Source organism: Zea mays, chromosome 4 (genome assembly GCF_902167145.1).
Source record: "Zea mays cultivar B73 chromosome 4, Zm-B73-REFERENCE-NAM-5.0, whole genome shotgun sequence".
Lineage (NCBI taxonomy): Eukaryota > Viridiplantae > Streptophyta > Magnoliopsida > Poales > Poaceae > Zea > Zea mays.
In genome coordinates, this window is record NC_050099.1 from 229,874,888 (window position 1) to 229,893,493 (window position 18,606).

The window sequence follows — 18,606 nt, forward strand, 5'->3', positions numbered from 1 at the left end:
TCCCCGGCCATCTAGCTCACCGGAGACCACGCCAAGCCACCCCGAGCTCTTCCCCGAGGTGAGACACCCGTGCTCGTGCTCAATTTCTCCAATTTCGCTTTGTCGTCGACCAATTTTGGCTTCGTCGGTGTTCGGCCGTGGCGAGCCGCCAGGCCCGCGCGATGACCGGCCAAATTGGCCCGGCCCAGTACGCCTACGATGGTCCCTGTGTTACCCCTCCCTCTGCTAGAGCTACCCTAGGCCTTAGTGTGCCTCAAGCCCTCTCCCTGTGGCTGGAATCCCTCACCGGAGTTCCCCTGGCCCGCCCGAAGCTTCTTCCCCGCCGTTTCCCCCTCTCTGCCCTCGGTCTCGTGGCTGTAACCCCGCCATCGAGTTCGCCGGGTCATTCTCCCCCTCTCTGCCCAACTCCGGCGACCCCGGAACCACCCAAGCTCGTGCCCGCCCCAACTCCGGCGACTTCACCGCCGTGGGAAGGAGCGGCGCCGCCGGCAGCCGTTCACCCCTCCCGATTTGATCTCTCTCGTCTGATCTCGATCGCACGGCCCAGATTGCGGGATACCACTTCGCGCACGCGCGCCCTGCCCCGGGCCCGTCTATCAGCGCCCGTGCCCCTGGCGTTGGGCCCGATCAATCAGTGTGCCCTCCCCCTCGGTCGCTGACACCCCCTGGCCCGCCTGTCAGCACTCGCCCGCCCCCGCGCGCGCCCTCGGCCGCACATCTAATCTCGGCTGTTGGTTTCTGATCTAACGGTTAACAACACCCGATACCCCTTCGCATGTGTTTTGCTTAAGAGACCCTCTAGTTTTAGGAAATAAACCCGTCGTCCCTGGTTTTCGCGCGCAGGCCCCTGTAATCTTGCAGATTGAACCCTAGGCTTTTAAATAATTATGGAATTAGACCTATTTTCATATTTTAAATTCCCAAACTTGTTTATTTCATAACTTTTGCATATGAACTCCAAATTTAGTGATTCAAATTGCAAAATGGTCATAGGATTATTCTCTGTTTAAATAAATTAGTTCCATTTACATTATGTACATTCTAATTTTATGGTTAACTATGAACTAGTATATGTATAGATTTGTTTATTTAATAAAATAAATAAAAGGAAAACCCTAGGGATTAAAGTATGGTTAATCTTGTGAGATTAATAATGTGTATTACATGAATTCATCTCTGGTCTAACTTTTAGGTCACAATAAAATAAATTGAACTAGGTTATGTAATTAAGGACAACACTTAAAGAATAATCTATTTTCTAAATGAAATTAGTTCATGCTATGCCTTGATCTCATTATTCCTTATTTAATATTGTGCCTTTTTGAGATGTATTTCAATGCTTGTACATGTTTGGTGTGATGTTCATTTGTACTTTCCAAATGTATTGAATGCATGTTCGCTTTATATAGACAACGAGCAGTCTGAGGTTCCCGAGTGTGTTGTTGGAGACCTCCCTAAGCAACAACCTGGTGGAGGCAAATGTCCTCTGACCTATTATGTCCTACGTACTTTATAATTCACTGTCCACATTTCATTACTTAACCTAAGGATTGACTAGTTTGTATTTACCTTATCCTTGTTTACCTTTTTGGGTTATCATGGTTAGCATTTTGCTATTGCCTTAACTTATTCAATGAACATGATGTGACTATTTATGATACGATACTGTTATCCCAATGAAGATATTGTGATACTTTAGGGGGCTCAGGCCTTTTTTTCCTGAGTACCTCTTCGTAAGGACCTGTTCGTGGAGTGACCACCCGGGATAACAGTGCAACCATGAGGGTGGAATGGGACGTCCTTAGCTGATTAATTAGATGAACCTGGGGTGTAGTTGGCTTTGTCGGAGGGCCGTGAATGGGGGCCGGGGCATAGTGCTCGCTCTGCCATGGGGGTGCAGAGGTTCATTCAATTTGTTTTGTTAGTCACCCACCTTGGTTAGGTGTACTGCGTTTGTACGACTGGCGAAACCTAACGAGTAGTTATGCACCAGTGGAATCTTTGTAAAGGCTACGTAGTGAAACCTTGCCGACTCACCTTGGTAGTATTTGAGGGTTTAATCGCCCCGAGGCAGAAAGGGATCACGACTTGTGGGTAAAGTGTACAACCTCTGCAGAGTGTTAGAAACTGGTATATCAGTCGAGCTCACGGTTAAGAGCAGCCTTGGGATCCTCTTTGATTAGTAAAGCTCTAGATACTTTTATGATGATGGTTAACAATGATGTTATAAATCTGATCTCTAGTATTTCCCCTTTAAGGGAGTACTTGTGGGTAATAACTGGGTTTATTACTAAAACTTGGCTCTACTAATAATAATAAAGACTTGACTAACCTAAAAGCAACTGCTTAACATCAACCCCACATATAGCTAGCCCACTTTAGCCAAACGGGACATTTGTTGAGTACGTTGATGTGTACTCACCCTTGCTTTACAAACCACCCCCACCCCAGGTTGCCCCCACTGTACTCAGTGCCCAGGAGGTGATGCTGGCAACATGGAGGAATTCGAGGAGTTCCAGGACTACAATGAGTTCTAGTTCTTTCTTAGTGGCAAACCCCCAATCAGTTGCCTATGTAGGCTTAGCATCTACGTTTCGTTTCTACGCACTTTGATATTTATGTTGAGCATTATGGCTATGTATTAGACTCTGTGGATGTCTTGGACATCTTGTTGTAATAATGTACCTTTCCACTATTTATTTCGGGCATTGTGTGATGATGTCCAATTATGTAATCGATGTGTACGTGAGTTTCTGATCCAGGCACGTACATGGTCTGCATTCAGTTTTCCTTCCAAAACCGGGTGTGACACATATAATCCATACTTGATGATAAATGTTGTCTTCGGTATATCCGAAGGCCAGATCCTGAGCTGATGGTAGCCTAACCGCAGATCTATCTTCGAGAACACACTGGCCCCTCTCAGCTGGTCGAACAGGTCTTCAATTCTTGGCATAGGGTACTTGTTCTTGATAGTGCCTTCATTCAAAGATCTATAATCAATGCACATCCTTTTTGTCTCGTCCTTCTTCTCCACAAATAACACTTGGGCTGCCCAAGGCGAGGTACTTGGTCTGATGTAGCCTTTCTCTAACAACTCATCAATCTGTTTCTTGAGTTCCACCAATTCTGGTCCAGACACTCGATAGGCTCTCTTAGAAATAGGGGTCATGCCTGGGATAAGCTGTATGGAAAGCTCAACTTTACACTCGGGTGGCATGCCTGGTAACTCCTTAGGGAACACATCAGGGAACTCCGACACAATCCTAGTATCCTCAATCAAGTTGGCCTCCTTGCCATCTACAGACAAATGGTGATAGGCTCCTTCTAGTTCAGGCATGTACAGTTCAGTTACTACTTCCTTTCTGGATGGGGACACCAATTTTACTATCCTCTTGTCACAATTGATAGTGGCTTGGTTTCTGTGCAGCCAAATCATCCCTAGGATGACATATAACCCTTGAGTACCTATTACTACTAGGTTAGCCGGGAAATCTATCCCCCTTATTTCAATCCTTAGATTCAGACACATCTTATCGGACTAAACTTTTCCCCAACTGAATTAACTCTTAAAGGTGGAATCATTGGTTGTACGGGGATGTTATATGCTTCTACCCATGATGTAGAAACAATAGAATGTGTGGCACCAGTATCAAATAATACTTTAGTTGGGTAGGATTCGAGTGGAAACATACCTACTGCCACATCCTGTGCATCCTGGATTGCTTCGACCTCCAAGTGGTTCACCTTTCCATGGTTGTAGGCCTAGCCACAACCTCCTGGTGCTTGTCGTGGTGCTCCTTGTCTTACTAAAGTGTTGAAAGCTGGCAACTGCTGAGTTGTCTTCTTTGGGCAGTGATTCGCCCAGTGGCCTTGTTCCCCACAATGGAAACATGAACAACCTCCTCCTTGCGCTGGAGCTGCTTGGTTGTTCTGGTTGGTTGCTGGGGCAGGAAGGCGAGGTGCCTAGTTGCTCTAACGTTGGTACTGATTTCCTCCTTGCTGGTTGTTCTGATAGTACTATTGCTGCTGCTGAGGGAACTGTCTCTGATACTACTGCTGATGTTGACGCTGATGCTGATGCTGGTGACCTTGAGGGTGACCCTGCTTGAACTACTGAGGTGGGTTACCTAATTAGCAAGGACGACTGCTACTCCCGCCCTGAGATCCACCAATCTTATGTTTTTTGTCCTCCATCTCTCGGCGCTTCCTTTCAGTCATTATGGCTCTGTCGATCAAATGCTAGAAGGTAGGGAAAGTGTGGTTCATCAGCTGATAGTGAAGGGGATCAACCAAACCTCTTAGAAAACGGTACTGCCTCTTAGCATCTGTATTGACATCTTCTGATGCATAACGTGACAGCTGCAGGAACTTGTCCTTGTACTCACTGACAGACAGGGGGCCTTGCTTCAAAGCTAGAAATTCCTCCTTCTTTACTATCATCAGCCCTTCAGGCACATGGTAACGACGGAAGTTGTCCCTGAACTCCTCCCAGGTGATGGCTTTAGGGTTGGCATGGGTGGCGAGGTAAGACTCCCACCAGGACTGTGCTGCTCCCATTAGGAGGCAGGGACCATACAGAACTTTCTCATGATCGTTGCACTAAGCAGTGTGCAACTCATGCTCCACGATACACAGCCAATCCTCGGCGTCCATGGGGTCAGTAGAATGGGCAAAGACAGGGGGATGGCCCCTCATGAATTCTGCCCGCTTGTCTCTGGGCACCTGTGGCATCTGGACTTGCACCTAAGGTTGAGGTGAGGATTGATGTTGCACCTGCTGCATTGCTGCTAAAGTCTGGCCAATTGCTTGGACTGCTTGGGTTTGCATCAGGAGCATCTGCTCAATAGTCATCGAGGTGGCGGTGGCAACTGCTGCTGAGCTGCCTCCTCCTGGGTGCCTGCTACTCATGCTGAGCACGCCTTCCACCTCTGCGTCTGTTCTCAGACATCTGTAGAAAGCACACATACATCAGATCTGACTCTACAGTCTTTCAGCATATGAAAAGATATACAGAAATCTTCATAATACTGAACAATTAATCATCTTCACTGACTCTCAACGCAGCCAACATAGCTTCTCAGATAAAGAGGAAAGTGGAAATAAAGGGATTGCCAAACTAAATAATTAACTTTATTAATAACTACACCAAGTTGCATGGGATGCCCACACCTTAGAGACAATCATTTCGAAGATCCAACTTCATTACAAGTTCGTCACGACAAGCTTCAAAACATCTGATAAGCAAACTAAGACTATCTAAGACTGACTAAGACTAAGACACTGAATTAGGTGTTATTATAGACTCCAACTTGGTAGATATATGGCTCCAAATCTATCTGGGTCCTGCAGTCAGGGGTGCCGTAATCAAAGCGACCATGGGGCGGCGAGCGGTAAGGGTGTTGAATCCTGATAGGAGCGGGAGAACCACCATCCCGATAGTAGCGTGCTACGCGCTCAGCACGCAATTCTGCAACCTCCGCCCGAACCTTGCCCAACTCATCAAGGGCGTGGTCCAGCTCGGTGTTGAGCATGATGACCAAGTTGACCATGCTGTTCAGCCTGGGATTGCCCTCACCAACGAGCAAGACAATCACACCTCCAGCACTACCGGTCAAACGGCAAGGGTAGTACTTCAGGTCGAGGCCGTCAGCTACCCCATAGAACAACGAGAAGTACTGCGAAAGTGCACGCCGTGTAGCATCTTGCATGGCTACCTCAGCAGTATCCCTCTCAGTGATAGAATAATACTCTGAGAAGGCATCTACACCCTGGAGATCATCGTCCGGACGGTGCTCCAAGCAAGTAGCCTCCCACTGGTCTGGATATAACCCGCGACGATGCTGGTAGACTACACAACGGTACTCAATGGACCAAGTGTATCGGTCTAAGGCCCGACGCAACAAGGTGTCGAGAGCATCGTGGAAGTGACACCCGCGAGCGGCGTCGCGAGTGATGGGTCTAGCGATCCATCCCTCCTTCTCCTGCTCCTCTGAGAGCTCCATGCTGTGGCCCAAACTGCCACCGGCGTCGTCATCGTCTCCGTCTCCGTCAGGGTCTCCTCCAGCAGCCGGAATGCCCTGTAGTGGTGCAGGGGCATCTCTGGCTGAGGTGTAGGGGAAGGCTGCCTCCCAGACTCCACCTCCTGCTGAGGTGAGGGGGAAGAGTCCTTCTGCTTCTGCTCCTGGCGTTGGCACTCCTGCTCCTCGTGCAGGCGACGATGCAGTCTCTCCAGGTGGCTAGACTGACCTGTCACCGTGCGACGCAGTGGGCGCTCCGCAAGACGAGAGGGCAAAAAGGGATCACTGACTTATGTGCAGTGCTTCTAATATGGGCCATCTACAAAAGACATTGTAAGCACAAGAGTGAGAGTAGAACTATGTGACCAGCAAGTAAACAGAAAGCAAAGTGAGACAAAAAATTTGTAAGATGAGTAATAACATAGAATTGGTCAATATGGCCAACTTTTAAAATGACACTAAAGGTCAAGGTAAGGGTAGAGGTCTATAGTCCTTAGGGCAACCATTATAGTCTAGGTTAGCGGTCCTACAGTCAGCAAGACTTTGATACCACTTATGTCACACCCGGTTTTGGAAAGCAAACCGAATGCGAACCATGTAAGTGCCAGGATCAGAAACTCACATACACAATGATTACATAATTGATCATCATCACACATTGCTCAAAGTAGATAGCGGAAAGGTAATTTTATTACATCAAGATGTCCAAAATGCGGAATACGAAACATAGTAGATAAGGCCTTCACAGGCAGCTGACTAGGGGTTTGCCACTAACATAACTAAAACTTGTCGTAGTTCTGCAACTCCTCAAATTCCTCCATGTTGCCTGCATCACCTCCTGAGCACTGAATAAAGTGGGGACAACCTAGGGTGGGGTGGTTTTTAAAGCAAGGGTGAGTACATATCAACGTACTCAGCAAATGTCCCGTTTGGCTAAAGTGGGCTAGCTGTATGTGGAGTTAAGGTTAAGCAGCTGCTTTTAGTTTGTCAAGTATTTATTACAAATAGTAGAGCCAAATTTTAGTAGTAAACCTGGTTATTACCCAAATGTACTCCCTCCAAGAGGAAATACCAGAGATCATAATTGTAACCAACATCATTAAACATCATCATAAAATTATCCAAAGTTCTTCTAATCAAAAAGGATCCCAAGACCGTGAGCATGGCTGATATACCAGTTTCTAACACTCTGCAGAGGTTGCACACTTTACCCCCAAGTCGTGATTCCCATTCTGCCCGGAGATCATAACTCTCCATTGATCACTACCAAGGTGACCTAGCAGGGTCTCACTACGTAGCATTTACAACAATTCTCCAGAGGTCATATCCACCCTTTAGGTTTCCCCAGTTTGATAAACACATCACTTCTCCCCACAGGAAGGGTGACTAACAAAACCAAATCAAAGAACCTCTACAACTAGCCTCGGCAGAGCAAGTATTGTGCCCAGACCGTATTGACGGCCCAACAGCGAAGCTAACTACACCTCAAGTTCCTCTAATTAATCAGCTAAGGGCGTCCCATTCCACCCTCATGGTTGTACTGTTATCCCGGGTGGTCACTCAACGAACAGGTCCTTACAGAGAGATACTCAGGAAACAGCCTGGGCCCGCTAAAGTATCACAAGATCATCACCGGGATAACATCATCGTACCATAAATATTCACATCATGTTCGTTGATTAAGTAAAAGCAATAGCATAAAGCTAACCATGATAACCCAAAAAGGTAAACAAGGATAAGGTAAATTCAGACTAGTCAATCCTTAGGTTTTAATAAAGTAATGTGGGACGGTGAATTATAAAGTATGTAGGACATAATAGGTCAGAGGACACTTGCCTTCACTAGGTTTTTGCTCAGGAAGATCTTCGGCAACACACTCAGGAACCATGGGCTGCTCGTTGTCTAAACAAAGCGATCATGCATTTAATACATTTGAATAAAGGCAAAGAACAATACACCAAACAAATGCGATCAAGTGAACACAAGTTTGACAGAGCAGTATAAACACAAAAGGTTAACCTAGGTGCTAGGGTGGATTAGTACACTTAGAGATTAGTGATTCCCTAAATATTATGGATTATATAATTTAGTTCCACTAATTTTAGTGAGACACAAAATTATACCAGGGATAAATTCATACATGACATATTATTAATCTCACAAGGTTAAACTCCTAAGTATCATTAGGACTTTCCCCTTTATTTTCTTATTTCATAAACAATTTATTACATACACTAACCTAAAACTTAGGCATAAAATTAAAGTGTACAGACAGTGAATGATTATAATTTATTTGGACAGAGAATAATCCTATGAACATTTTGCAATTTGTATCACTCAATTTGGAGTTCATATGAAAAAGATATGAAATAAACAATTTCGAAATTTAAAATTGTCACACCCAGATTTAAAGGATAAAGTCGGGTTCGTCTCATATGTGCGCCAAAGAAAAACATCACATATAATGACAAAGTGTATAGACATAAATGTCACAAATATCATTATTATATAGCGGAAGTCTTACAAAAAATGATAATAATAAAGTGAACTAATTATTATTCCTTAGCACCATCAAGTTGACTAGGAGACGCCACCTAGATAAGCTTGTACTCCTCGTTGTAAGGCTCCTCCTGTACCACCTGTTCTTCTCATGTGGGGGTTTATATATCGCAAGGGTGAGCTCACAAAAGATCATAGCTCAACAATTTGTGGGGAATAATGTGTATGAACTCACCACAGGTGGGAGTTCATGTGAAGTGTAAGGCTGATCAACAAATAAAGGTTAAAGTTGAGCATTGCTTTTAATAAGTTGGTCAAATTTTATTAGCAGTTACTAAATGTAAGTAGATACCAAACAAGAGTAATAATAAATCAAAATTAATAATAAACCACAATGCGATGCAAATGACAAATTGAATTTAATTCCATAAATTAATCATACGAGAGTCATGAGCTGCTCATGGCCGCGAGCACGGCTAGTATATCAGTTTTACACTCTGCAGAGGTTGTACCCTTTTCCCACAAGTCATGTTACCCATTTTCCATGGGGTTGTACGGGCCACATACACCTCTACCGAGAAAGTGAGGCAGGATAACACTATGAGGCCTTTACAAAGTTCCACTAGCTTCAGATAACCTGCAACAGTTTCTACAGAGCGCAAATGCAGGAATCCCCCGTTTGACCGCCATCGCAGCAAAATCAACTCGAGAACCTCCCTACACTGCCAACTCCCCTATTGCCCTTGCCCCTTTCGGGTAAGGTAGACCTCCACTACCTTTCACTACACGACGGTTCACTTACAGCGACCTACGGTTGGTTGCTAAAACGGCCTTCAGCGACCTACGGTTGGTCGCTAAAAACTTTTAGCGACCCATAAGGATGGTCGCTGTAAGTGTCGTCGCTAAAGGCTTTAGCGACCGACATCTTTTTAGCGACCGACCCTCTGTTGCTAATATTGTATATTTAGCGACCAATCGTGGGTTGTTGTACTATAGATTTAGCAACCAATCATGAGTCGTTATACTATACATTTAGCAACCAACAGAAAGTTGCCCCTAATTATAGTCGTTAATAATGATAATATACCATTAATTAGCATTCAACAACTGTTATATATACAAAAGCATCACAAATCACCAATTTTTATACACATAATCACATAGATATACAAATTTAATTAGTATTGCACAATGATAGATCCACATCACATAAACCATCAACAAGACACAACAAAATCATTCACAAAACCTACACATGTTATTATGTTTTGCACATATTTGCAAACACTTTACAAAATCATTCACAAAAATACTAACGCTTCAAGTGATTCGCAAAAGTCTTCACAAAAGCACTCCAACTTCTTGTATCCTCTTGTTTTAAGGCACAAGCTTGTAGGGGTTGTGATGTCGCCACTTACTTGATGCTAACAAGACATTTCCTTCACCAAAGCCATCTTCAACACTTCGCCCATAAAAAAGATCAATTCTCATTTTCAATTGCCTGTCTGCAGGACAAGTGATAATTACAATAAGTAAATTATAATCTACATTTATATAATCTAGACTACCAAACAGCTACATATAGTAGATTATAATCTGGATTATATAATTTAGATTATAATCCAACGGCCAGACTGTTCGACGAAAATGTTATAGTGATTGTAGGCTTAAATGTAGTCATATGCTTTTACAGATGATCCAAGCAAGGAGAGTTAGTTGATCTAAGTACTGCTTGACCCAAACCTAATGCAAAACAGTGTTTATTTCTTACAAATGGTGGCAGACACCATACAAGGATTTCTTTCTTCAAAAAAAGGAAAAAAAGGAAGGGACTTCTATTTCAAACAGTAGATCTTTGGTATATAAAACAACTTATGAAAAAGGTTCTTCAGTGTATGTTTCCGATTAATAAATATGAAGCCTGAACATTTTCATCAAAATTGGAAAGTTAAAAACAGCACCACCACGACATACCTTGCCAGCAACTATTGCTCTTCCAAGAGCCTCCAGTTGCTCTTCAATTAGAACAGATGTGTACTAGCAGTTCGGATCGTACTCTATCTCCACAAACATTGGAACATACCTGCAAGTGGAAAAAACTAGTGGTTAGGACCTTAGGGTGTAGAGACATGCAATGAAATGTGAGGTAAAATATAAGCTAAGTCAGAGACTGATTAGGCCAGTGGAGGCCTGGTGCTACTATAGTCGATCTTGGAATCCTATTGATCTTTAAAAGAGAGATACTACAGATACTACAAGGCACACAAGGTTCAGTGCATATTTAGTCTCGTAAGAAATGAACCTGGGCTCACAAGGTTCAGTGCTCGATTTGTACGCCCCGCTTGTTTAAATAGTAGAGCTCTTATTTTTTTAAGAGAAAAAATGGAGTAAACAGAAAAAGGTAGTAAAGAAAAATAAAAAATGGAAATTCGGGAACACGTCCCGCGGAAGCGGTCAGAGGATCCAGCAAGCTCGCAGAGCAAAATCTTGGAAACAGTTACAGCGACAGCGACAGCGGATCGGGCACATGCCGCGTGACATCAGGGCGCGCCACCTGCGGAAACCGACGACGGGTGTGTACTGCCGGCGTCCCCGGACCGCCCGATCCCGTGCGCCGGGCTGAGCGACAGCGGGTTTGCGCCCAGGGGAGCGACGGTGGCATGCGAGTAAGAGGAGGTGGCGGCGGCAAGAAGTTAGGGTTCGGTCGAGTCTTCCTGGGCGTTGGCGGCGTCGGGTCTTCCTGGGCGCTGGCGGGTCGAGGCAGTCGGGGCGTCGGGCGTCGGGCGTCGCGTGCGCTTGATCCTTGGCGCGGTCGTGGTAGAGAGAAGAGAGAGGGAAGAGAAGGGATGAGAGAGAGAGGCCGGGTGGGAGAAGCAGGTGGCGGCGGCCAGAGGAAGGAGGCGCGCGCGGCTAGGTTAGGGTTAGGCGGCGGCTGCTTGTTGGGCCTTGGGCCGTTAGTTAGGTTAGGTTTTAGTTTTTTTCTTTTTTTTTTCTATTTCCTTTTTCTAAATTTGAAATATATTTTTAAATAACCCTAAAATTCATAATGATGAAACTAAAATTATTTATAAATAAAATAGTTATTTTTGGACTAGTACTTATTATATTATTTATTTGGATTTTTACTTAACAAGAAATGCTATTCGATATCCAAAATCAATTAAGAGAAATAAAAAATCATTGAGTAGTTAAATCATTGAGTAGTTAAAACAGTCACATGTCAATCAATAGCGACCAACCGTCGGATGTCCACCTGTCTCTATAGCGACCAACCTTGAGTAGTTAAATTTCTAGACTTTTAGCGACCGGTGGCCCGTCGCTACAAATGCATTTAGCGACCAATTGTCGGTACATAACTTTTAGCGACCAACCGTCTGTCCCTAATAAGGGTCGCTAAAGATCAACCGTCGTATAGTGTTTCCTAATTAGTCAGCCAAGGGCGTCCCATTCCACCTTGTGGTGGCACGTGTTTTTCAAGTTAAGCTCCATGTTCCAATTAACATAATAGTCTTATCATGAACAGAATTAGAACAATAATAATAAAGAATGACCATGTGTAATAGTTATCTCAACACCCAAAACCATATATAGCAATAGCAAAAACTACCCAAAAGTTCAGGGGTAAACAAGGTGTAAAGATGATCAAACTAGGGTGATCTATTGGGTCCCATCAAAATTAAGCATATGCATGCCAAAATGATTATAGAGAACATTATTGAGTAAATAAAAGTGGTCAAGGGCATAACTTTCCTTCAATGAGCTCCTGCTCAGCAACTTCTACCTGCTGAACACCTGGGTCCTCGGTCACTTGCTCGTCTACTCGAAGCAATACAAACAAACATAATATAGGAGAAATTAACATCACACCAAATAGAGAGATATAATGCATGATAATATTCTATACATCATAACGAGATCATAGGTTCAAGAATCACTAAATTCGGAGTTACGGATAGTAAGTTATGATTTTCCGAAGGTTTTATGTGTTTGGTACAAAAATAGCCAAGTGATTAATTTTAATCTAGGTTTCATGCTAAAATAGAGTTATTAAATGATAAACAATATTGAATCAAAATTAATGCAACTAGAATGGATTAAAAAGGAGTTAAAATGAATTTTCTAGGAATAAAAAAAGATTTTGGAATAAATTTTACACTAAAAATCAATTTCTAACTCAATTCCTCTGAGTTATTCAGTGTCTGGACTACGCGTATTATTCCTGAGAAGTTCAGGGGCCATTTTGTAAGTTCTCCTAACACAAATTAACACTCCCTCTCTACTTGATGTACTGCGGGTTAATACGCCAGAAACCCAGGGTCTCATATGTAAAACGGCCTGGCCGAAAGGGTATCGACCGCACTGAGTCGTCCGATCTGGGATCGAGAGCTCAGATTAGATCTAGGTTTTAATTGAATCGGTATGCAATCGGCACCAGACGATACCCGATCTGCGGTCAAGGACACGCCACGCCACCCTCCTTACCCAGATCGTGCGATCCCCATCCAACGCCCCCGACCGAACCTAAGGAAACGGTATTTCCCCACTGATCCCGACCATCCGCCAGACGATCAACGATGGCCAGTCATCGGCTTCCCCCGATGAGCTGGACGCGGCTGTTGGGGGCCTTCTTCCTCCGAAGGTCCTCAAAAACATGACTAACCATATGTTTTAGTATGACATGGGTTATTGCAGAGGGGAGCTTCGGCTTAGGGATGAAGGTTTTCTCTCGTAAAAGGAACACAACCCAAAGGTGATGGAAATGGACAATGAAGCTATAGCCGAAGAGCTTCGGCTTGACGTGATGACGAAGACCAAGTATGATGAAGACCAAAAAGGGACAAAGACTACTCAATCCTTAATGATTTGTATTATGTTTATAGATGAATGTCAAGGGTATAAATGTACTTTTACACGGGCTGCGTCCCGTGCCTATAAATAGATGAACAGTAACATCGTACTGTTCACGCTGGATTGTAACCACTCTCTCGCATCCATACCTTCGAGCAAGCCGAAGGTATCAATGTTATATTAATTCTGCTTATATTCATGTGTGTTTTATGGAATACAAATATGAATGAATCATTGAATTATATTTGTCATCTTTGCGTACTCCTATTTATCTATGGAACGATGAAGACACATTCTTCATGACCTTCGGCCGAAGATCATTATCTCTGAGAGAAGATAATGCTTCGAAGGACGAAGGTCCTTAATACTTAACAACTGTGTTGTCTTGTTCTTAACTCATAGCATTTGAGAACAAGTGACCAACAGAGGCGGCGATTACACCGCCCACGATGGTGCCGCGCCGGCGTCCACAAATCCAGCACTGCGGATGGCAAACCCTTCCCCCAGGACATGACGTAGACGGAAACAAAGTGAAGCGGTTGCGGGGTTCCTTACCAAGGTACGCGTAGCAGAGACGACAGCCACGACGACAGGCGGATTCACGACAGCGACGGAATTACGGCGAGAAATTAACCGGGCACCGATTCACCCCAACCCCCGCTTAGGCCATGAGTACGTCCAGCAATGGCTAACGTAGCCCCCAGACACCTCCCCGAGGCTCCAACGACGGCGCCTAGGTGAGTCTACGATGGCGACCGACCTCCACTCTTCTCTCCACGCGACGGAACTTTTCGGCTAGGTGCTAACGGCCAACTTACAGAGTCCTAGGGCACGACGACAAAGTCCCTAAGGTCTTGTTCGTTTGTGCCGGATTGGTGGGTCGGAACGATTCCTAACCGGATTGCTTCTCTAATTTATATAAACTTTGATTAGCTGGAACAATTCCGGGTGCAATCCGATAGAAACGAACAAGGCCTAAGTAGGGCAGAGAAGGGGGGAGGCGGAGTCATGGTCCAACAGCCCGGTCGAATCGCACGGTCTGTTCGCAGAGGAACCAGGGGAAGAAAAACAATGACGCACAACAGGGTATGCCATGCGGGGTCCACCAGTCAATCGCAGGGGGTTCAACGTGTGATTACGGCGCTAGCTTACGGATGGGTCCTGATCACCAGTGCCACCGCAGGGGCAAGTCGCGCGCTTGTGAGACGGACGGCTGGGCCCTACGTGTCGGCACGCGGAGATCTCCAACTAGGTCGCGCGGGTGAACGCTCTGGTGGGCAGCACAGTGATAGAACCGGCCCAGTTGCCATGTCTTTCTTTTTTCTTTTCTTTTCTCCCTTCTTTTCCTTTTAATTTTTTGATTTCAAATTTGAATTCAAAATTTGTTGTGAGTTTCACCTTTAGTCTAAATGTATGAATTCAAATACTAGTATAAGAAGAATACATTTATGTATATATATTTATTTTCTTTATATTTGTATGGTATTTTCCTTTTTTTCCTTCTATATGTTATTTCCAAATTCTAATTTGGGCACTAATATATTTTTTAATATTACTATTATCAAATGCACAAACACATAAACTCCAGCATGATGCATAGGTTATTTATGTGTCATTTGTTAATTATTCACTTTTAAATATGGTTATTCACATGTTCCAATAAGTAGAGGGCAAAACATATACGGAGATCAATTCTATTCTTATTCTTTATAAATTGGGTACTACAAATCCTACCCCCCTTAAAAATAATCTCGACCTCAAGATTAGGAAAAACTAGGGAAGGGATGGGGAAATTCTATTCGAAGCTCTTTTTCTCTCTCCAAAGTAGCGTCATCTTCACAGTGGTGACTCCATTGCACTTTACACATTTTTATCACTTTATTCCTTGTAACCCGAGTCAAGGTGTCAATGATCTTGATTGGATACTCCGTCTAAGTTAGATCACCTTGCACAGTGAGTTTTTCCATTGGTAAATGTTCCTCTGGGACACCGAGACACTTCTTGAGTTGAGATACGTGGAATACATCGTGTACATCAGACAGATGATCAGGTAGCTCAAGTTGGTAGGCCATCTCCCCAACTTGCCTAAAGATTCTGAAGGGTCCAATAAAGCGAGGGGATAGCTTGCCTTTGACTTTGAATCTTTTCATTCCACGAATTGATGACACCTTTAGGTACACGTGGTCACCCTCCTCAAATTCCAGTGGTCTTCTTCGATTATCAGCATAGCTCTTCTGTCGAGTCTATGCTATCCTCAAGTTCTCTCGGATCATACGAACTTGTTCTTCGGCCTCTTGAATAATTTTAGGCCCAAAGAACTACCTTTCACCATTATGATCCCAATACAGAGGGGTTCTACACTTTCTGCCATATAAAGATTCAAATGGTGACATCTTCAGACTGGCTTGATAACTATTATTATACGAGAACTCAGCATATGGTAGACTCTTATCCCAACTGCCTCCATGCTTAAGGGCACAAGCTCTTAACATATCCTCAAGTACTTGGTTAGTTCTCTTAGTCTGGCCATCGGTTTGGGGATGATAGGCCGAGCTGAAGTTCAACTTCATATCCATGTTCTCATGAAGACTCTTCCAAAATCTTGAGGTGAATTGAGATCCTCGATCAGAAACCATCTTCTTTGGTACACCGTGTAAGCACACAATTCGAGCCATATATAACTCTACCAACTGAGAACCCTTGTAAGTAGTCTTGACCGGAATGAAGTGAGCCACTTTGGTTAATCTGTCCACGATCACCCATATGAAATCATACCCTTTCGAGGTGCGAGGCAACCCAACAATGAAATCCATACCTATTTCTTCCCACTTCCATTCGAGCACTTTTTATTGGTGTAGCAGTCCAGCTGGTCTTTGATGTTTAGCTTTGACTCTTTGACATACATCACACACAGCCACGTGTGCAACTACATCCCTTTTCAGCCCATACCACCAGTACTTTTGCTTTAGATCCAAATACATCTTAGTGCTACCAGGATGAATAGAGTAATCAGAGTCATGGGCTTCCTTCAGTATGGTCTCACGGAGGCTGTCAATCTCAGGAACACATATCCGGTTCTTGAACCATATTGTGCCTTGCTCATCCTCCATGAAGTCTGGACCTCTACCTTCAGCCATCAGATCTTTGATTTCTCGAATTTTAGCATCACCGATCTGACCTTTGCGGATTTCTTGCTCCAAGGTAGGTTCCACATCAATAGTGATCCTTTCAGTGTGTGCAACTATTCCCAGGTTGAGTCTTCTAAAATCTTCTACTAATTCATTGGTAGTTGGGCAACAATAGCTGGTTGGACATGCTCCTTCCGACTCAAGGCATCCGCAACTAGATTCGCCTTGCCCAGGTGATAGTGAATCTCCAAGTCATAGTCTTTAATGAGCTCCAACCAACGGCGTTGACTAAGGTTGAGATATTTCTGAGTGAAGATATACTTTAAGCTCTTGTGATCAGTATAGACTTGGCATTCGGTCCCCATTATATAATGTCTCCAAATCATGAGAGCATGCACTATGGCTGCCAGTTCAAAGTCATGAGTGGGGTAGTTCAACTCATGTTTCTGGTACTAGTGAGACGCGTAGGCGATGACATGTCCCTCTTGCATAAGAACACATCCCAAGCCCCACGGCATGCATCACGATATATATCAAATCCCTTCTGTAGATCTGGCATAATCAACACTGGGGGCAACATCAATTTAAACCTCAGTTGATTGAAACTCTCTTGGAATTCATGAGTCCACTTAAATTGTTTCCCTTTCTCCAATAGTGAGGTCACAGGCTTCGCTATCTTGGAGAATCCATCAATAAAACACCGGTAATAACCCGCGAGTCCCAGGAAACTTCGGACCATCATGACTGAACTCGGTATCTTCCAACCTACTATCTATGTTACTTTGGCTGGATCCACTATGATTCCACCCTTGGAGATGATGTGCCCAAGGAATGGTACTTCATCAAGCCTATTGGTCACTTGTTCTCAAATTTTATATATCAAGAACAAGGCAACACAATTGTTAATTATTACAGACCTTCGTCTTCCGAAGTATTATCTCTTCATGGGCATAATACTTCATTAGACGAAGGTCAAGAAGGACATACCTTCATCATTTAATATATGAATAGGAGTGTGAAAGAATAAACATGATAACTGCATCTCATTAGCTCATTTATCCTTGCATTCCATAAAACGTAAATGAATATCAATAATGTTAATATTACATCGATACCTTCGGCTTGCTCGAAGGTGTGGATGTGAGAAAGTGAATACAATCCAGTGTGAATAGTACGGTGTTACTATTCATCTATTTATAGGCACGGGACGCAGCCCAAGCAAAAGTACATTTATGCCCTCAGCATTTACACATGATCATAATACAAGTTATTAAGGACTAAGTAGTCTTTTCCTCTTTCGGTCATCATCATTATTCATCATCTTCATTGCGAGCTGAAGTTGTCCATCTGGTGATAGCTCTGGTGTTTATTCTTATCCTCTTTGGATCTGTCTTCATCTTGTGTGCCTTTGTTGTAAGGAAGAAGCTTGTATCTTGGAGACAAAGCTTCCTATAATAGCTTATGCTAAAAACAAATAGTTAATTATATTTTTGAGGACCTTCGGAAGGAGAAGGCCCCCAACAGTAGCCCCTCGAAGTATTGATTTGTTTCTTTGTAACAAATTTAGACTGCGACGTGAACGAAGGCCTTTAGCCAAAGGTCTGAAAAAACACCTTCCCTTCGCTAGAATAGCAAATTACACTGACCCATGGGACCCACCAAACTGTGGGGCTCTGAACATATAAATAGGGGTTGCATTGTGAGTATTTTTTATGCTATTTCAGTTGCTTACATTGTACTCGACATTTTAGCCTTTCTTGGCTCGTCAAGTTCGATTAGATTTTAAGCTTCGGCATTCTAGCAACCATCGACCAAATGGCTGATGAAAAGACGGTTGTTGATCCTGAGCTGGTCGGATTTTATGAAGCTATGGAGAAAACCAACGCAGAGAAGATTGCAAATGAGATGTTGGCTGGAATATCTAAAAACTCCAGCGACAGTGAAAGTTTCGATGTAGAAAGTGGGAATGAAGATACCGAAGATCGGCCCTGGAGGCCAAGCCATTGTCTTTGGAAAATCAACTATCAAACAAGGGCAGATCGATGCAATGAGGGGGAGGTATTTTCGTGATATCTCAATCGTGAGAGCCGGAGGAGAGAATAATGTTCCTC

At 43.8% G+C, this 18,606-nt stretch overlaps 1 long non-coding RNA gene across 1 annotated transcript; it reads right to left on the reverse strand.

The window, feature by feature from the left end:
• Positions 1 to 9,758: 9,758 nt before the first annotated feature.
• LOC103654709 (uncharacterized) lies at positions 9,759 to 11,473 on the reverse strand. The gene is made up of 2 exons (XR_566287.3): positions 10,494 to 11,473; positions 9,759 to 10,024 (listed from the first exon to the last, which is right to left on the reverse strand). It is a non-coding gene; the product is annotated as an uncharacterized lncRNA (long non-coding RNA).
• Between the last annotated feature and the right edge of the window lie 7,133 nt (positions 11,474 to 18,606).